Source organism: Heloderma suspectum, chromosome 7 (genome assembly GCF_057233095.1).
Source record: "Heloderma suspectum isolate Gila_16-S chromosome 7, 16-S_ref, whole genome shotgun sequence".
Taxonomy (NCBI): Eukaryota; Metazoa; Chordata; class Lepidosauria; order Squamata; family Helodermatidae; genus Heloderma; species Heloderma suspectum.
This window is the reverse complement of record NC_139464.1, coordinates 33,083,806-33,103,780: the sequence shown is the minus strand read 5'-3', so window position 1 is coordinate 33,103,780 and position 19,975 is coordinate 33,083,806. Positions and strand designations below refer to the sequence as shown.

At 42.7% G+C, this 19,975-nt stretch overlaps 1 protein-coding gene across 3 annotated transcripts in view; it reads left to right on the top strand.

Moving 5' to 3' along the window:
* The window catches only part of HIPK2 (homeodomain interacting protein kinase 2), a 214,092-nt gene that overhangs the window by 114,993 nt on the left and 79,124 nt on the right, over positions 1–19,975 (top strand). The window lies entirely within an intron of this gene.

The following is a 19,975-nucleotide window of genomic DNA, read 5'->3' as shown; positions in this document are numbered from 1 at the left end:
CACATTAATAATCCTGCTGACTCATGACTTCAAAGTTTTATTTTTCCATGATGTCAACCACTTGCCCACCATGTTACTTACGCTGCTCTCTCTCTGTATTTCACTTTTAGCATTAATGCAAATATATTTAGGATTAAAGGTGAGTTAAATGCTCTCTTCATAGAAATGCAGGAGTTTTCCACTAAAACTGTACACTTGTGGGCATAGCAATCATAAGGTTTTGGTGGTGGGAGATTGTGTGGCAGAGAAACCCCAGTTCTTAAGCACCAGATCCACCAATTTCGCCTTTAAAGGTTTTTGCTTCTGTTATCATTAGCGGGAGGGAAAATCGGTTTACCAGCTCCAGGGCTGGCATACTTTTCTGGCCTTTCCGGAGGTGTGTCGGGGAATGAGGGGGCTTTGGATCCAGTATGCCCTCGATGACCCTGGAACACCCCGCTTTTGGCCCAACTGCTCATGAAGTGCTGAGGGCGGTACTGCGATGGAGCTTTCTGCCACAGCATGGGGGAGGCCTCTAGTAGCAGACCTCCCTTTCTGTGGGCAGAAAGGGAGGTCTGTAGCATCAAACAGCCCTTCAGCTGCTCTCCCCAGGAACCTAGGGTTGCTCCTTAAAGTGTTCTTACTTAACAAGGGTAAACGCCATGACTTAGTACATGTTCATTTATTATTCTATCCCACCATTCCTCCAAAGAGCTCAGAGTAACATACATGGTTCTCCCTGCCACACACTGATTCACCAGTTTATTCTTACAGCCTAAAGTAGTTTAGGCTGAGAGATGCTACTATTAGTGACTATCCCAAAGTCAGCTGATGAGCTTCAAGGCCAAGTGGGCATGTGAACCCAGGTCTTCCCCATCTTCGCTTGACACAGTAAATCACACTGGATGTCTTAGGATGCAATCCTGTGCATGTTTAGACAGAAAAAAGCCCTACATGCTGGCTGGGGAATGCTAGGAGTTGTGGGACTGTTTTTTCTGTCTAGACATGCATAGGATTGCACCTTTAAAGGCTAATTTAATGTTTTGAAAAATATTGCATACATTAAATGTTTATTTAATGCACTCCAACTTCTATAAATGGTGAGGAAACAGGAGCTGTACATATGGTATAGTCCTCCTCCTGTGTTTTAACACTCTGTCTAGCTGCACAGTTTGAGACAGACCACTGATCCATCAAACTCAGCATTGCCTGCTCTGATTGGTGGCAGCTCTCCAAAGCCTTAGACAGAGGTCTCCCTCAGCCCTGCTATTTGATCTCCTTTGCGCTGGAGATGCCAGGGATTTAACCTGGGGGCCTTCTGCATACAAGGCACGTGCTCTGTTGCAGCCCCTCCCCTGACAGTCTCTCCTAAAATTCTGAAAGGTTAGCATTTTGGAAGTGAAATGCTGTTAATACCAATTTTGACATTTGTGGTGTGCACACTGAAATTTTATCTTCTGGTTATAGCAAATACTGAATTTTGAAATTATTATGGTGGTGCAGAGCACAATCGTAACCCCCTTATACTCATAATTTTTGTGAACCGCTCAGAGAGCTTCGGCTATTGGGCGGTATAGAAATGAAATGAAATAAATAAATAAAATAATAACTGGAGGGGGCTAGGATGGTACATTGGTGCCTTTTTGCTGGCCTCCGCCAACAGATGAGCACTGCGGGGGGGGGCACTTTGTACCTGGGGGGGGTGCTTTGTACCCGGGTGGACAGAAATCTGCCACTGGTGGTTCTCCTACCTGTGGTACAGGGAGAAAAAAACCCAAAGGGACATTTTGTGAGCATGGAGGATGCTCTACCCGTCATCTTCTCTGTTGATTGATCACGCTCCTCACTCCTTTCTCTTGACAAATCCATTTTCCCTATTTTTCTCTGTCAGGTGTTGAAAGGTATGCAGTTGTTGCCCACTGAAAACCTGAGATGTGCTGTTCCTTAAAGAGATACATTTTTATGTCAGTCCTTTCTATGACTGTGTTGAGTGAGGCACAGCAAAGACATCAGAAAATGTTTCAAATAAGTGGAAACACCAGTAGCTGTCTTGCATGATTAATATCCTGCAGAGTGAGTGACTATGAGAAACAATTTATGAATAGATGTGGTGAAAATAAGGTCAGTGTGATCACTACATGTACCGTTCTTTTTAAACCATCCTATCTGGCACTTAGGTCAAAAAGACCTTTGCCTGCAGCAACATATTGGCTCTTGCAAACACTGTTCTGTACCACTCTCCTACCATCAAAAATCCTGAAAGTCAGTGCATGTAGAGGCTATGAGAAAGCAGGGAAGAAAAAGCTCTTGAAGAACCCAGCAGACAGAAATGGCAGCAAAACTTGTCTTCCATGAGCTACATTGTGAGAACCAGCCACAGCTCTCTCACACTTTCAGTTTCAATGGGGCAGCAGTCCTTTAAAATTTAGAGTGGCTTCTAGCATATGTAGTACAAGGTTCTGAAAACAACCAACAGTTCCTAATGTTTCAATGTGGTTGCAAGAGATATGGGACCTAGCTGCGTGTGATATGTTTCTAACAGTGCAATCCTATGCACGTTTATACTGTTCGCTGTGGCTTACTCCCAGATAAGTGTGCATTAAGATTGCACCCTAAAATAGAAAACGATTTCAGTCTGATGAGCGCACTCTGTGAGTATGTGCGCAGTGTGCATGTAAGACCTACATTGCCACATACAAAAGATTGCTGGCATGCCTTTTCCAAACAGTGTAGTGGTAGTGAAGAGTCATATAACCTGTGCTGCTTGTCATAGTAATAATAAACATTATGTTAGAGTAGGGTTGTGAGGGCGGTCCATGGAAAAACAACACTTTTTGGCTTTGGGTCAGATCAAAGAAAGAACCCTAATAATGTCCAATTATCAGACTGCTTATTGAAGACATGAAGGACATAACTTTCTATGTTCTTGAATTAAGACTGGAAGTCTTACATCTTAGGAATTAAGGCTCTTAAGGGAGAGCAATCCTATTACCCCTAGTCACTATCTGGGGGGACATAGGATTGTTTGGTTTCTGGCATCTGAGGTCGGAAACAGGCCTCCCACCTCAGAGTCCAGAAACCACAGCCCCACTCCCCCTCATAGCTAACGTGGTTCTGGCTACGTCTTCATGCTTGGACACGGAGAGTGGCGAATGAGGGAAAGGGAGCAGTCCCGGGGGTGGGGCAGAGACTGGGGAAAATGCATTACACAGCTTTCTATGCACACCTCAGCCCCCTTCCCTCGCGCTAGGAAGCACTGGGGCTAGACGGCCAAATCACCCATCTAGCAAAAATGCAGGGCGGCCAGAGTGCAGAGGCAAGGATGGTCTCCATGCCCCAGCCACCCTCCATTGGATGCTTAGCAACTTCCAACTTCAGAGGCTGCTGGCTGTCTCCATTGGATTGCATCCTTAGGCTAGCCCCTTTGTTCAGTTTTAGGTGGGGTGTTAAAAAACTTTGTTCCATTTGACTTTTTGTTATTTTAAATCTCTGGGCTCTACTAGCTGTTTTAAAAATTCTCTTCTGGTCCCAATTTCTGCTGTTGGTGCTGTTTTAAAGTTTTCAAATTGTTTTAAAGTTTTTTAAATAGTTTACAGTTTTTAAATTGTTGCACATTTTAACTGCAAGTTGCCTTGGGGAGCCCTATTTGGGCCTAAAGGTGACTCTTACATTTATAGATTAAAAAAATGAATAGTAATGGTGGGAAGATAAATGTTATTGTCAACAGATGGGCTGTAGTATTTGTCTTAAGATGCTTCCATATGAGGCTTTTATTGTGCAATTGCTCTGCCTCATTCACAGAATTTAATGGAGGTCCAGATTATGTAATCTTACATTTCTAACCCTCCCGTGTTTTCCACCACTTCTTCCATCCTTTTTTTCTTACCAGAAAAAAATTATTAAGGAGGGAAATACAGAATAGTTGCACAATGCAACTTTTGATTGCTAGTGCTAGGAATTATCTCTCTGGAACCACCCTTAGTATTTTTTTAAATAACAACAAGTGCTCAGTCTTTGCTCCCTGCGGAGATGTGGTGATACAGGTTTAAGAGAGGTCAGACTTAATTTCCGTGGTCCCAAGGCATGTGATGTAACAACTAGCAAATCTGGGTTTGGTCAGTGCTTAAATGAAAGACCACCTAGCAACCCTGCCTTGACTTAAAAGGGCAAGACAGGGCAGGATATAAATGCAATGCATTACATCACATTGACATAGTTACCTGGGATTTCACAGAAAACTCACTAGCTATTTAATGGAACAGGAGGAGCCCATATAGTTGATGAGTGGTTATATTTTATTTTTCTCTCATTGTTTATGTTAAATAAACCTACCTTGGTTGGATCTTCCTGCATCTGGCATCACTTACTACAGAACACACACAATATAGGCAAAGAGTACAGCTCCACAACAAGATCTGAATAAAAGGAGAAATGGAGCACTTGAGAGTAGGAGTGTCTGTTGCTGGGAAAGCTGGTTCTTTTTTGGCTCAGTGGAGTTCTGTGGTGTGTACAACTTGCTTTGCATCTGTGAGCTGAGCTATGGGCTGTTCCCCAAACTCTGGGAACCTTTTTGCACATTTTTTGGAAGGTTCTGCAATTTGTGCAAAGTATTCCAAATTTGCGCAAATTATACAAAGCCAGGTGTAATTTGTGCAAATTGCTCAGAAATTTGCGTAAATTTTAGGACACCCCCCCCCAAAATGCCCACAAGTCCCGGAAAATCTGTGAACTGGCCCAACTCTAGGCAGATCGAGTTGGGTGCCACAGCGGGAAAAGTCCTGGGGGCTGAGCCTAGGAAAACTCATCAGACTCCACCCCTCAAATGGATTTCTCCAACATCCCTACTTCAGAGTCCCTGAAGAGCTGAAGGTAAGCAGTAATGCATCTGAAGAGTTGAAGAGATTTAAACAAAATTTCAGTTTCCACCTCAGCCTTCCACAATCTTGTGCTCTCCAGATGTGTTAGACTACAACTCCCAGCCATGTAGTCCAACACATCTGGAAGGCACCAGGTTGGGAAGGCTGTTCTACATGGAGACCAGTGGAGCTGCAGAGAAACAAGACCAACAGAAGTAAACATCTTTTTGAATACTGCAGGGCAGGAGCCTCTAACTGTGTACAGGAATTTGCAACTCCCAGAAACAAGAGCAACAAAATGATGATCCAGTGATAATTTTTTTTTTAAGAACATCACATTCCAAAAAGAACTGGGGATTTTGAAAGGTATAACTTGCATATGGGGACAGGGTGGGGGTGGGGCAATAGAGAAGGTTGTAACTGGCTTTAGTTGCTTTCAGATGGAGCATTTATTGTATAATCATCTAGCCTCATTGATGGAATTTTACAACATTATCTTTCACTTTTAACTTCCCCCATATTTTTCTACTACTTCTATCGTTTTTCTTTACACAAAAGAACATTAAGGAGGAAAAGACGGTATAGCTGTGCAATGTCTTTTCACTGGTGGCTCTAGGAACTGTCTGTCCAGAAGCAGCCGTTGTTGTGGAGTCAGACTTCTATAGTGACAAATAGTGGACCGCAAAAGCTGGCAGGAAGACCAGATTTAGTAGAAGTAGACAGGATTGAAAGATCACCAACAAATAAAGAAATGCAGAAACAGCCTAGAGCAACGTGCACCCTGCCAGAAGACATTTAAAAAGTTGTGGAGGCAATTACAACTCTCTGCAATGCCCAGCATATGAAAAGTGCAGCAGTAATTTCAAAGGACACAATAAGTTTTGTCACTGGGATTAGCGTGCGCAACACAATAAACATGTGCATGCTGTAAACAAGGATAAGATTACTAGCAGCAGTGGAGAAAAGGGGGGGAAATTAATTGGCATGTTGCAAGAAGAAAAGATACCACTCCCTTTTATTATTTCTGTAGCAACTAGAGGCATGGTAACATTTAAACTATTGGTATTGGAGCATAATTAACAATCCAATCATAATAAGCATGTTTTCTTTGAAGTAAATCTTACTGAGTCATTGTGATTTACTTCTTGGTAAATATATTTCAGATTGCAGCCTTAATGGGATCCCTGAATTAATTGTTTGGTAGAATAAAATTTAACTTTTGTATTTAGAGAACGAGAAAGTTAAGCTTAGAGCTCATTCCAACTACTGGTGTATGTGAATGGGAAAATTAGACACAAATTATCTATCTGTCTGTCTGTCTGTCTATATCAGTTTATATAAAGATTAGATGCTGTTAATCAGCAAGTTACCAGCATCATAGGAGCAGTGAGCAGATGTATTTCATGTTATAGGGAAGTTCTCAAATGAATATAATACAGACCTAATTGAATCAAACACTCCCACCATTCATGCTTGAAGGAGGATTCCTCTTGCCTTAAAAAATAAGCTGAAAGCGGAACTAGACAAGGTGACTGCATTTGACAGTGGGGGCAAAAATAGAAGATCTAACTCCTTGGGTCAACCTAGTTTTTGTAGAATAAAAGGGCAGAACCATAAGGCTGTATTGAGATCCTAAACAATTTAATAAGTATATTAAAAGGGAGCAGTTCCACTTTACAATAAGGGATGGAATCTTTGGGGATATGGCAAAAGCCAAATATTTTTCTACTTGAGACTTCTGGGAGCCTTGAAATGCCCTTAGAAAAGGATAGCATAAAATGCTTACTGCATTTTCAGTACATCCTTTGCAATGTCCTGCTTTTGAGGGCTCTTGTTTGGTTCAACAAATATTTGAAGGCCTTGAGCTTGAGAGGCCTATGGTGTATGTTTACTTCTGTAAGGAAAGGTAACTGAAGAGCCTGGCAGTGGCAATCCTGTATGTTTAAACTTGGGTCAGCCCTGATGATTTATATAGTGGGGGGTAGGAGCCAATTTGTAGAACAACAGAGGTATAGATAAGGGAATGGAATCTGGTTTATTGTTGTGAGAATAAACTGGGATCAAATTGTGGTTTCAGATCCTGGTTTCTTCACTAACTAGACAAACCACAGTTCCCCAAATTCAGATGTCATGGGGAACAGTAATTAGATTAAAATCAGAAGTGAAAACTTCCAGTCTTCTCCTGTGAGGATAGCTTTGGCGTTATGCTCTCACAGTGGATGTGAATGTGTGAGGGACATGCACGGCAGCTTTTCATACCTCTGGTAAAACATGAGTTGTGTATCTCTTCCATAGTGAGATGCATGAACATGAGATGTACATGGAACTGTTTTTAGAAATTAACCACTTTGTATTTTGAAACCTAGTGATCCCATCATAGATGCATACAAATCAGACTGTAATCTTTGGGAGTTTGTTTATGCAATGAATTAGGAAAATGCTGTCAGATGACAATGTTTGTCAAGAAAGAAACCTAAAGATATCATAGATATTGGGCTTTCTGACAGTTGATGTTCAGCCGACAAGGAATTGACTGAAGTTATGGAGAGAGGAAAAAACAAAGGAACAAAAGAAGAAGAAGAATGGAAAAATAATTGCTATTTTTCACATTAAGACAAAAAATGAAAGCAGAATGTCTTCATATATGTTTACATTTGTGGTATGTGTGCACCTGTGGTTTTAAAGCTCCTTTTGAGTTCCTTAACACCAAGCAATCATAAACCACATTGTTTCCAGTAACCCAAACTATAGATGACTTTTGACTGTCACATTTATATATTATTATATCAGGCCAGCCCGCCAAAATTTGGGTTTGAAACACACAAAAGCTGGGTTTGGACAATCAGTGGGGGAAACTATGCAGCATCTGTTGTTTCCCCCACCAGTGCTGGTCACGTGACCGGGATTACCCTAATTACCTGTGCCGTGTTGTAGATTGCCATGTTGTCCGAATCCATCTTGTGGTACCCAGGGGTTGTAGGGTGGGTGAAAAGTCACTACACCCGTGCTGCACACCAGGTTCAGATGACAGCAACCTGCAATGTGGTGCGGGTTATTAAGGTAATCCCGGTCATGCAATCAGCACGTGTGTGGGTGGGGGAAACAACCAACCCTGCCTTGTTTTCCCTGGTGATCATCGAAACCTGGCCAAAGTGTCTGTCTGTCTGTCTCTCACACAGACACATGTATAATGTACACGCACACACGCACAAACTTCTACGCAAAAAGTGGTGGTGGTGGGGGGAGCCCACCTTGATTTATAATGAATTATTTTTTGCTGTTAATTGCTGAATTAACAGCAGTGAAGCTATGTGCACATACAACACCCATCAGAATGGACTATTTTTGCCTGGAAGAACATTTCTGTACCCAAATGCCAGTGGGAAACAGCTTCCCTTAGGTATATGCCAGCTGAGAAGCACTCAAAATTCAGAACCTTCCTTACCTCCTTGTATTAGCCCAGCCTGTACATCTGCTTTGTGTTACAAGCAGAATTTGGTAGTGGCATATGCTAATCAAGCTTATGTTGTTTTCACATTGCTTTAGTCAGCTATCTGGGGGGCTTATCTAATACATTTCAGACATGAGGGCAGGTTGAGATTGGGCGGGATGATAGATTGATCCCTGGATAGTGTATTAACTGAACAGCATGAAGCAGGCAGGCAGGAATGATGGCACTGGTGTGTGTGTGAGAAAGGAGAGGGCAGGGAACTTTGCAGTGAGGGGCTCACCATCTTGCATGTAGTTAGCCATTAGTGACAGTAATCTGATTAGAAACCCTAGGAACTGGAATAGTAAATGGCTACTGCAGAGGGAGCTGATTATCATGACCTCTGGAAAAAAAGATTGCCTTTGCTCTTAAAGTTAAAGCTGCAGCTGCTCCTGAATTCAGCTCAAGAAACATAAGGTTGATTTCCATGTATAATTGCAAAGTGCTGTCAAGTGTGGGCTATGTGGAAGACTGAGTGCTTTGCTACCATGGCTTCCCAGTATCCCATTAAACACAATGGAAGAACCACAGGTTATTTCATGAAATGCAGCTTATAACTACTGTTTATTGAGTGGTTCAGCAACAAATATCTAATAAATCACTTTATTAGGAGAAACATATTCTGATCTCTCTGAGCCAAAATGGCAAGATGCCAGGGGGTGCATAATCAGTCTCCTAATAGCTCTTTAAAAACACTGAAATAGGGAGGGAAGCTGTGAATCTTGTTGGGTTAGTGACTGGGAGAGGACGTGCTTCCCCCTTTCCCAGTGGGCCATTCTTTTCTTATAAAACTCACCTTCTTCTAGCTATTGTCCCACCTGTGGGAGAAAGATTCAGGGTGTGCATATATTTCCCACAGGGAAGGGGTTAAACAGTCCCTCTCCCTTTCCTCCATTACTCCAATGAGATACATACACAGGTACAGCTGCATTTCAGTAAAACAAATAAATAAAGCCATTTGGAAGACTGTGCATCTCCTGGCATTTCCTCTACTTTGGCCCCCAGCTTTCTTGTGTTCACTCCTTCATTTTCATTTCCACCTGGCTACCTCATTTCATTTCAGTTATTACATTTCTATACTGTCCAGTAGCCAAAGCTCTCTGGGCGGTTTACAAAGATTAAAAAGTTTAACAATACAATATTATACATAGTATAAAAACCATTTACGTAGGAACACATAAATAGACAGCACACACACATATCTAAGCGATCAGATAGCCATCCCCCCGCCCCAGTCATGCATAAATTAATGTATCTTATAGTGATTCTGCACCTTTGCATGGATGAATTGAACAGCTCTGTATAGGAAATGGAGAACTTGCAAACATAGAACCCACTTTTAAAGAAATTGGTGGCCAGTCATGTCAGTTACATCAGACTTCAGTGTTAGCAGACCCTGCAAAACACCTCCCTTGTTCTCTGAGGGCACATGTACAAGTAAAGCTAAGAATACATTCTTCTCTCTACCAGGTCGTTACTGAGCCTGCTAATATGATTAACGTGGCAGGTAATGAAACAAACAGCCTTTTAGAAATTTAATCTATAGTTGCTAGAAATATGGCTCTTTAATTCAAATGATCTGGCAAAACATATTCTCTGGGAGCAGGACATAGGTTTAGTTCAGATGCCATGGAAAACTGGTTACCGCAGAGGAGGGAATTAGGAGCATGCATGTCCACAGTACATCTCAAACCATGGCTTAGCCATGATATCTGGATCAGGTCATTATCTCTTGATGGTATGGCTCTCGGTGGAATTCTAGTCTTAACTTGGGTCGGACCATTGGTCCATCTGGGCCACTACTCTGATTGATTGATTTAGTACATTCCTACACCGCCCAACAGCCAAAGCTCTCGGGGCAGTTCACAACATTACTAGCAGTTCTCCAAGCTCTTTCCCAACCTTGCTACTAGAGTGGCCTGCTTACAGTGACAGAGCTCCAGGAATTTAGCCAGGGTCAATTTCAAAGGCAAGGTCAATAGGCAGTCCAAATGCAGGGAGATCCAGAGAAGAATATGGTTAACAAGAGAGACACAGGTCAGACATCTGAGAGCCAGTGCACAGACATTGTTCCAGCATATACAATGGAAGGCTTTTAAACCTGAGCCTTCAGACCCCCACCCACAGCAAAGCTGCAGGCCATCAGTGCCACCTGAGGAATGCTGTACTCGTGAGTAGAGCCTTGCTCATGAGTATATCTTTACACATGAGGTATCCTTATTCCTCAGGCAGATACTTCTGCATCTGGTAGCCAGCCAAGACTGAACCTTCAGGCCTCTATACACCCTGGGTTACATGACCACTCAGTGTCTGCGTCCAGGTCTAAGAGGGAGTTTTGTGTGTCTTGAGGGGAAGGTACAATGGCCATCTCCCCCAAGGGTCCAGGATCCCCCGATCTGCCTCAAGGTCCTTCGGCACAGGCAGCTCCTGCATGATGTTCGGCTTGGGGAACTCTAGGTCATCCTCTGAAGAGAAGTCTTCCAGAGGGGACATGATACAGAGAGCCTTGGAACTGTTGAAACCAGAGATTGAATCTGGAACCTCCTACATGCAAAGCATGTGCTCTTCCACATGCATAAATGAGGCAGCATAAATAAAAGGTGGATAATGTATATATAAAATGGCAGATGTCAGGTGTAATAAAATCAGCTCTATATTTTATCACTGGGATAAGCAACCCCTTCATATAAATATAAGGCTTCTCTGTGTATACTGAAGAGACCTTGTCAACTATGTTTAAAAGATAGTTTAGTCTTCTCTTTCTTATTTTACTTTGTTGGGCTTGAAAAGAAAAAGAAAAGTTGGCTCTTTCATCCTCAAAAGTATTGCCAACCATTTAATAGCACCTCCTTTCATCTAGCTGCCTGCTTCAAGAAAGAATAGGAAAAGAGAGCTTGTGTGTTTAAATCAAATTCCAGTATTGTGCATTCAAATAGTATCCTGGACTCATATTTGCTTGGCTCTTTATTGTTTTGTGTAAACAGTAAAAATAATTTGAAGTGGGAAGGGGAAAAGTTAGAACTGAAAAGAATTGGTAAAAGCTTTAATTTTATTCATTCTCCTTTTGTTGCAGTTAAATCTGTTTTGCAGAGAGGTCGGGGTTGGGGGAAGAAACATTTTCTGCAGACTTTGATAGCATTAAGTGTCCGTCTTGGAAGACAAGAAAGTTTAGATGGCCTTGATTTGCCATTGCTGTTGACAACATCTCACAGGGTTTAAATCAACACAAGACAAGCACAGAAGGGAAAAAAGAACTAAATGCTGCTTTTTGTTTGATGGTTTCTTTCATGTGCATACTGGCTGCTGAGAAGGTACTCTTATAGTGGATTTATCAACCAGAGATTTGGGGTTTGTGTTTAGTTTGCCTCTTTGGTCAATGGTGGTGACCAGCAAGGCAAATGTTGTCAAGTTCCTTGGTCCCCTCCATTTGCAATCTCACACTCCAGGCACCAGGCTCCAGGCTCACTACTTTATTAGTTAGCTACCAGGTTCTTTACAAATGCAAATCCTCAGAGACTGTCAGGCTACAAAGAAAACAGCTACTCCACACAATTATGAATATCAGTAGTGGAGCCAAGTGGGAATCAGAGACATTGCCTGCATTTTGAACAAGAACTTGCTTGCCAGAATAACGGGGTGGGGGTGGGGGACTCCATTACAGTTGTGTCCCCCTGCATAGGCTATCATGCATAGCCAACTGGGTGGAACGTCTGAGCTCCGCCTCTAACTTTTCCCGCTTTGCTTTGTGTCAGACTCTAGCATCCTTCAGGTCACACCCTGCACTATCCTCCGAGACCTGGGTTCTCATGGGGGAGGAAGTTGGGGGGCTTCTGGTCGAGCCGTCTGTGAGCCAAGTTCCTGAGAAGAACGCCTATCCATATCTGAGCTCACTAGGGAGGAAACCTCCCCCAGTTCTGGCTGTTCCCCTTCTGAGCTGCTAACTATCTCCACATGCTCAGAATAATTCCTGACAATGTCATTACGTTGTGGCTGGGCTAAGCAAGAAGGAGGAAGCAGTACTGGCAAATTATCCTTATTTTTATGGTGACATGTTTATGTTAAAAATATTTCTGAATCATTAAAATGATTGGATGTATGTTGTTCCTGTATTTACAGGCTATCTGCAGCTCTCTGAAGTCTTCTGTTTTCAAAACAAGTAGTTTTGCAGCTAGGGGTTCCAATCAATATATAAAAATTGAGCAAACCCGCCACTACCATCCCTGTCCCCAATTCCTGCCTATCTTTTTGGGACCTCTAATCCCCTAATCACACCAATCCATTGATGCCAACACCACAAAATGTCTCCGATCCCTATGTAGTATGGAATATTTCCCTTCCTTTCCATTTTTTAACACCGGGCATCAACTTATTACCGATGTCCCTCATTCCTTCAAGACACCTACTCCTGTTAGGTCTCTGCTTCTCAAGAAGCAAGGGACACACATATATACACACATGTTCAGGTTTCTTTAGAGGCAGTGATGGGTTGGGTGAGATCTAATAGACTGGAACTGAATCCTGATAAGATGGAGGCTCTGTGGATGGGGTAGCTGTCCCACTGACAGAGCAGGTGCATAGTCTGGGAGTACTCCTAGATAAGCTGTCGCTGGAGGCCCAAGTGACTTAGGTAGCAAAGAGTGATTATGCCCAGCTCCAACTGCTTTACCAGCCATTTTTGGAGAGGGACAACCTTGCCACAGTTATCCAGGCTCTGATAACTCCCAACTGGATTGCTGCAATGCACCTTATGTGGGGCTTTTCTTAGAGACATGTAGAATGATGCTGCCAGATTGTAGTCGGGGGCAGTGAGATGGACTGCACTGATCCAGAAAGCTCTGCAGTGAGCTTCCAGGCCCAATTCAAGACGCTGATGCTAGTGTACAAAGCCCCAAACAGCTCAACACCCACTTGAAGGATCACCTACTTCAGAACCAACCAAACTGAGTTTTAATAGCATCAGGGGAGGCTCTGCTGGTCGTGCCCATGGGGAGTGTGGCTTGTGGGGATAACATGTGAGGCAGGGCCTTCTTGGTGGCAGTTCCCTGTTTGAGGAACCTCCCTCCCTGTAGAGATTCAACTGGCCCCCACACTGACTCACTTAGGCATCAGTTAAAATGTATCTATTTTTTCAGATTTTTGGAATACATTGAAAGTTGACGGGAGTTAGGTAACACAGTTGCTGATTGATGTTAATGTATCTGTTCCTTAATTTGTTATTTTATTTATAAATAAATAAATAAATAAATTTATTTATTTATTTAATTTAGAATTGGTTTTAATGTTGGATTCTTTACTGAGTTTGTTAATTACCCAGTGCTCTTTTGAGAGGAAGAGCAAGATATAAGAATGGCAGGCAGGCAGGCAAGTAAATAAATAAATGATATTTCTTGTCTGCAAACTGCTCCCCCCGCCCATGACAGCCAAAATCACAGAGAAAATATCTCTAAACATGTGTGAAGTGTGTTTTCTTCATGGCTGAACAACTACACTATATCCTCCCTCCAACTTTCTTATAATTAAGACTCCAGACTTACAGGGCAGATGGTATGGCCACACATTCAGCCTGAACACTACACCTGTCTCTTTAGACATGAAATGAAGCACTGCTACCCAACTGCTTTTGCCAGCATAACATGCAATCAAAAATGTGCAATCTTTATCCATAAAAATCTATCCCTGGTTTTCTCCAACAGCTTTATAGCACGATCCTAAAAGTGCTCTCTGCTCAATTCTTCCCCCATCCTGCAGCAGTTTCTCCATACGTTGCTTCCACCCAGGGCTACAGTGCACCAGGACTCAGCTGAGGAACCTGGTTTTAATACTAGGGTTGAACCCAGAGAGTTCCTCCTTTCCCTCTACAAACTAGGGCTACGATTCCCATCATCTCCAGCATATAATGATGGAAGTTGCAGTACAACACATCTGGAGGGCCCCACGTTGGGGAAGGCTTGGATACAAAGGAGTTGGAGGTGATTCCATCTCTGTCAGAAACAGCAAAGAGTCTTGTTGAAGGCAGCACAGAAATAATTTTAGATAGATTTAGATAGAATGTGGCACTTTCAAGGTTAGCCCATTTATTACAGCATGAGCTTTTGTAGTCAAGAAACTGCTTCATCAGATTCACCCCTGCCAGTGGCTCATAAGCCCATGCTACTATGTCACTGCCACAGAAAGGGTGGAGGTGGGAGCTCTGATATAGCAGCATCCATGCATAATAGAATGGATTCAGGCCGATATATGAGAATAAGACAGAGTGGTCCTCCCAGATGGCCTGCCTCACTGTCTGCTTACTGTATTTGCACAACGGGGAATGTTTTGAACACGTGTACCCAACACACATGCACAAAAGTCCACTGTGCAGTGACTGAGAATGGAGGGCTGGAAGAGACCTAGGAGGCAAGCATGGATTGGATAGGCCAGGCACACCGGTGGGAGGACACTGCCCTGCTCACATAGAGCGTAGGGCTGTTGCTATGCATCTATCTGGAACAACTGTGTCTTTGTCTTATTCTTGCTTCTCAGACATGGGAGGCTATCCCAGGTCAACAGGGGCACTGTAGGATGAATGCTGGCAACAGAACAACTGGGGGTTAGACTCAATGGCCTTGTAGGCCCCTTCCAACTCTACTATTCTATGATTCTACTCCATTCAACAGGCTCACTGCAGCATCCTGCAGTAGCTGCATCTTCCGAACCAGCCACTAAGGCAGCCCCACATAGAGCATTGGTTAGGGTACTGGGGAGACCAAGGTTCAAATACCAACATAAGTATGAAGCTCACTGGTTGACCTTGGACCAATCACTGTCTCTCTTAGCCTAATCTTCCTCACAGGGTTGTTGTGAAGATAGAAGAACCATGTATGGCACACTGAGCTCTTTAGATGGAGGTTGAGATAAAAATCTAATAAATTAAATAGCAGTCACCATTACACCACCCCTCTTTTCCCTTTCCCTAGCGTCTATCCTATTCACCAAATAAAAATTAACATATTTGGTGCATGGGTAAGATGGCGGTTACACAGCTGATGAGGCATTCACAGAAATAAAAGAAAAACAACAAAACCTAGCCACTCATTTCCATATTCTTCTCCAAGACCATGAGGGCCAGAAATGCACATTTTTCTTAAAAAGTGGGAGATTAGGGTGAGTATATGTGATCACTGGTATTTTATAGGGTTTATCCCAAATAGGTTTCTTCATAGGAGTCCTATGCTTTTAAAATGTGATATAAGAAGCACCTGGTATTTTTTTAAAAAATGAGCCTCAAATGTATGCCGAAAATAAAATCCTGTACACCAGTTTCCATTCTCTTCCTACCCTTTCCTCCTTCCAGATTAGCAAGAGCTACAGTGCAAACTCGATCAGCTGCTGTGTCATTATGGTTTGCTGCATAGTGGCAGCAGCAAGTGGAAACACCCCCCCACCCCCATTAACAAGTTTGTGAGGTTTAAATTCAGTTGTTGGTGAAAGGATGAAAGGTGTGTGCGCTTGTGCGCACGTAGAGACAGGGAGGTCATTAGAGCACTAAAAAAGACATCTGAGCATATGTAACCTTTCTAGGATAGATGACTTGTGATCAATAGTCTGCATCATCTTCATTTTGACCTTATCATGAGCCTCCCTTTAGGACGATAAAGGAAATATAATTATTCCTTACCAGTGTATTATTCTCAGTAATGGGGTTAGGCAGAGAGTTCTCATATTTTAGCTGCTTTAAAAAATTGTTTGGGATTAGCAAATCATGCTGTGGATATTCATTTCTCAATTAATTACATTTTACTGAAAAGCGTACAGCCTTGGGGGGGAGGGCGGCATAGGAAGCTGCCTTATATACCATGTCAGATGATCTTGCTCAGTGTTGTCATCACTGATCAGCAGTGACTCTCCAGGGTTTCTAGACAGAGGTGTCTCTCAGCTGTACCTGGAGATGCCAGGGACTGGGTCCTTCTACATCCAAAGCTTGTGCTCTACCATGATATTTCATTTATTCCCACAGTAACTGTGTGAAATGGGCACTTTGGTTCCAGTTTTACAGACTGAGGTGGCGAGGAACTGAGACTAAGAAAGAGTGTTATGCCCAGGGCCATCCAAACCAAAAGGGATTTGGACTTGGAGACCAGTGGGATATGAAAACTTTTCTCTTTTGTACAAGTGCCATCAGGACCACTATTGATAAGATTCCGTTTCTCCACATATAATTGGGGAGACAAGTTTGCTTATCCATCCATACGTGTGATAATGAATGGTATTGTAGTGAGGAGGAGGAGGAACCATAGCTCAGTGGTAGAGCACCTGCTGTGCATGCAGAAGGTACAAGCTTCAGTCCCCAGCATCTCCAGATAGGGCTGGAAAAATGTCTGCCTGAAACCCTGGAGAGCAGCTGCCAGTCAGTGTCAACAATACTGGGCTTAGATGGACCAATGGCCTGACTCCGTATAAGGCAGCTTCCTATGTTCTTATGATATGAAACTGTAGCTGGAGACAAATGATAGCTTTTTGAGAGAGCTGAAGGGGCATCATTATCCTAAGGTGTACACCAGGTGTACGTGTTTTTGGAGGGCAGACTCCCATAATCCCTGAACATTGGCCATGCCGGCTGGTGCTTATAGAAGTTGTAGTCCAACCCCTGGTGTACACATTCACCCACTATCAACATCTTTGTTCATGGGTTTTACAGGTTGTTTTCAGTGCTTTTGAAAGGCAAATGCTGTTTTGGACTGCATTAATAGAAGCATAGCTTCCAAATCCCGTGAACTACTAGTTCCCCTCTACTCAGCACTGGTTAGGCCTCATCTGGAGTACCGTGTCCAGTTCTGGGCGCCACATTTTAAGAAGGATGCAGACAAACTGGAGAGGGTTCAGAGGAGGGCAACAAAGATGATCAGGGGAGTGGAAACAAAGCCTTATGAACAGAGACTGAAAGAACTGGGCATGTTTAGCCTTGAGAGGAGAAGACTGAGGGGAGATATGATAGCGCTCTTCAAGTACTTGAAAGGTTGTCACAGAGAGGAAGGCCAGGAACTCTTCTCGATCATCCCAGAGTGCAGGACACGGAATAATGGGCTCAAGTTACAGGAAGCCAGATTGCGGCTGAACATCAGGAAAAACTTCCTGACTGTTAGAGCAATACGACAATGGAACCAATTACCTAGGGAGGTGGTGGGCTCTCCCACACTGGAGGCATTCAAGACGAGGCTGGACAGCCATCTGTCAGGGATGCTCCGACATGGATTCCTGCATTGAGCAGGGGGTTGGACTCGATAGCCTTGTAGGCCCCTTCTAACCCTACTATTCTATGATTCTATGAACCCCAGGAAAGCCTATTTGACCAGTGATGATAGTGCAGAAAAAATAAATGCGTATGCGCATCTTGGAAAAAAGTGGCTCTGTCATACCACCTAACTCAGAAATCGTTTTTTTCAACCCTGCAGTTTCCCAGTAGCCATTTTATACCACAATGATTTTCCTGGATTGCAGTCTTGTATTAGCTTTCACATTAACTAATTTTACTCTGCAGTTATCTTTTCATTGCAATGTAAGTGGTTTTCTTCTATTGCTTCATCTGCCAAGAGAAAATGTTGGTTAGTGTGGCAATTGTAATTGCTGCTGCAAATCTTGCTCCCCCCAAACCTAAAAGCAGCTTTTTATGACATGAGGTGGGGTGGACAGTATGCAGGACAAGCTACAGGCTCCTGTGCTGAAAAGTGGTAAACTCCCAAGTGCGCATATTAATCTGGCACGTGCACCATTTAGAGTTGCAATGAGAGAAGGGGAACATGCTGAGATAAATTGGTCAGTAATTGGAAATAAGAATTCTCAGAAGGGGATGGAATGTGTCAAAATATAGGTGTTCCATAGGGTAAGAACCAAAAGCTATTAAGATAGTTGCTCAAAATGTATGACATGGTCCTAAATACAAATGTCATGAAGAAGTGATTCTGCAGCTGAATCTCCAGCTGTTTGAACTTGACACAGTTTGACCTTTTGAATCCAGAGTGTTGCATTCTCTGTTTGTAAGTGTATGTTTTTCAACAGTTTTGAATGGCTTCTCCCGAGCAACATGTCTTGTGATGCCTGCAGATGAGGTTGAAGAAGTTTGAAATTACATCCATCCTTAAGCCCTGGTTGGGAATGATGGGAGTTGTGATCCAAGACATCTGGAGGGCAGCAGGTTGAGGAAGGCTGCTGTGTACAGAGGCAGGAAATGAGTTTGAGTCAGTTTATTCCAGTGGATGAGTTTTGATGAAAAAAAATAAGCACTGCCTATTTGAATGTGTTAGAAGGTTGTGTGAACACATTTTAAACACTCAGTTGTCTTAACTGCATATATAAATAGAAGTGCATATAGAACTGGGCTCCTGCTGAATGTAATGTATAGCTCTTTGTGTCTGTGGACCGTGACTTTGGTCTGGATCATTTGTATCTCTGTGGAGTGACTATTGAATTCCCCTCAGCCAGAAGAATTCCCATTAAAAGGCTGTTTCTTGACCATTTTTGTGGAATGCATAGGCTATTTGTATAGCAGTCACATTAAGCAATGACATTTACTGCAGGAAGAACTGAAAACAAATTTGAAACAACCCAAAATGGAGGAAACAAATTAAACCAGATAAATTCTACCCTTGGCTGGTTAAAGAGGAAATTTTAAAATTATGAAAGGAAAGACTTGCCTTTCTGATGACTCTTATTATCCCTACCCAATGGCACACACTCAAAATCGCTTAACTTAGATTAGTTACCCCTCATCTTAACATACTTTAACCGTCTTTTCACACTCACAGTAATTTGTTCTACACTTTAAGCATATGCTTTGGAGTTCACTAGGTCTCACCTCCTGACTGCTATGAGAAAGGTCCCAGTAACCGTAAATACCGTTCTGATTGCTTCTTAAAATGTCACTCTTTAATCCTCTGTCACAGATACATTTTCATCAGACCTACTGAAACATATATGGTAGGGCTGGAGAAACTCTTTGTCGTACCTAAGTTGAAAATAAGCTTGCCACCTACACAGTCCCATTCAGTTTTGGCCATTCTTGGGGATGGAAATCTTAACTGTCCCAGCAGCTGTTTTTGTTTTCCCTCAGTGCAGAGAAAAACAAACAGGCAGACACAAAGGAAATTGCAGTTCTTCAAATAGTAAGACGTAGTGGAACTTGTCAGGAAAATGAGAAACAATTTCACCAGAAAAGCCGTCTTCCGCTAAAACATGTTAGCCAGTTTTCCATCCTTGAATCACCGGCTGTATTTTGCATAGTACTCATAAGCCAAAGAGAGAGGTGTCAGGCAGAGCTGGGGGATGGATAAGAGCAAATGCGGAAAGTAGCAGAGTCCAGTACTTGAATTAATGTTTTGCTCTTTTTGAGTTTCCTATCCAATTAGTTTTCAAGATGTCCCTGTGAAATCTATATCATACCTTCCAATGAATGTTCAAAATGTGAATACTGCTAATAAATGACAGGCACTAACTATCCAACATACATCCAGGAATGACCAGGTATCCTGCTTTACAGAGAGGACAGTCTGCTATTTAAAGGTGTGTTCTATTTGAAGGGCTGTGCAGTCCAAGTCAGATTTAAAGATTTTAAAAAGTAAGAACTGTTAGAAGGGAGAGCACGGGGGGGCCTTGAAACTGCCTATCTGCAGTTAGC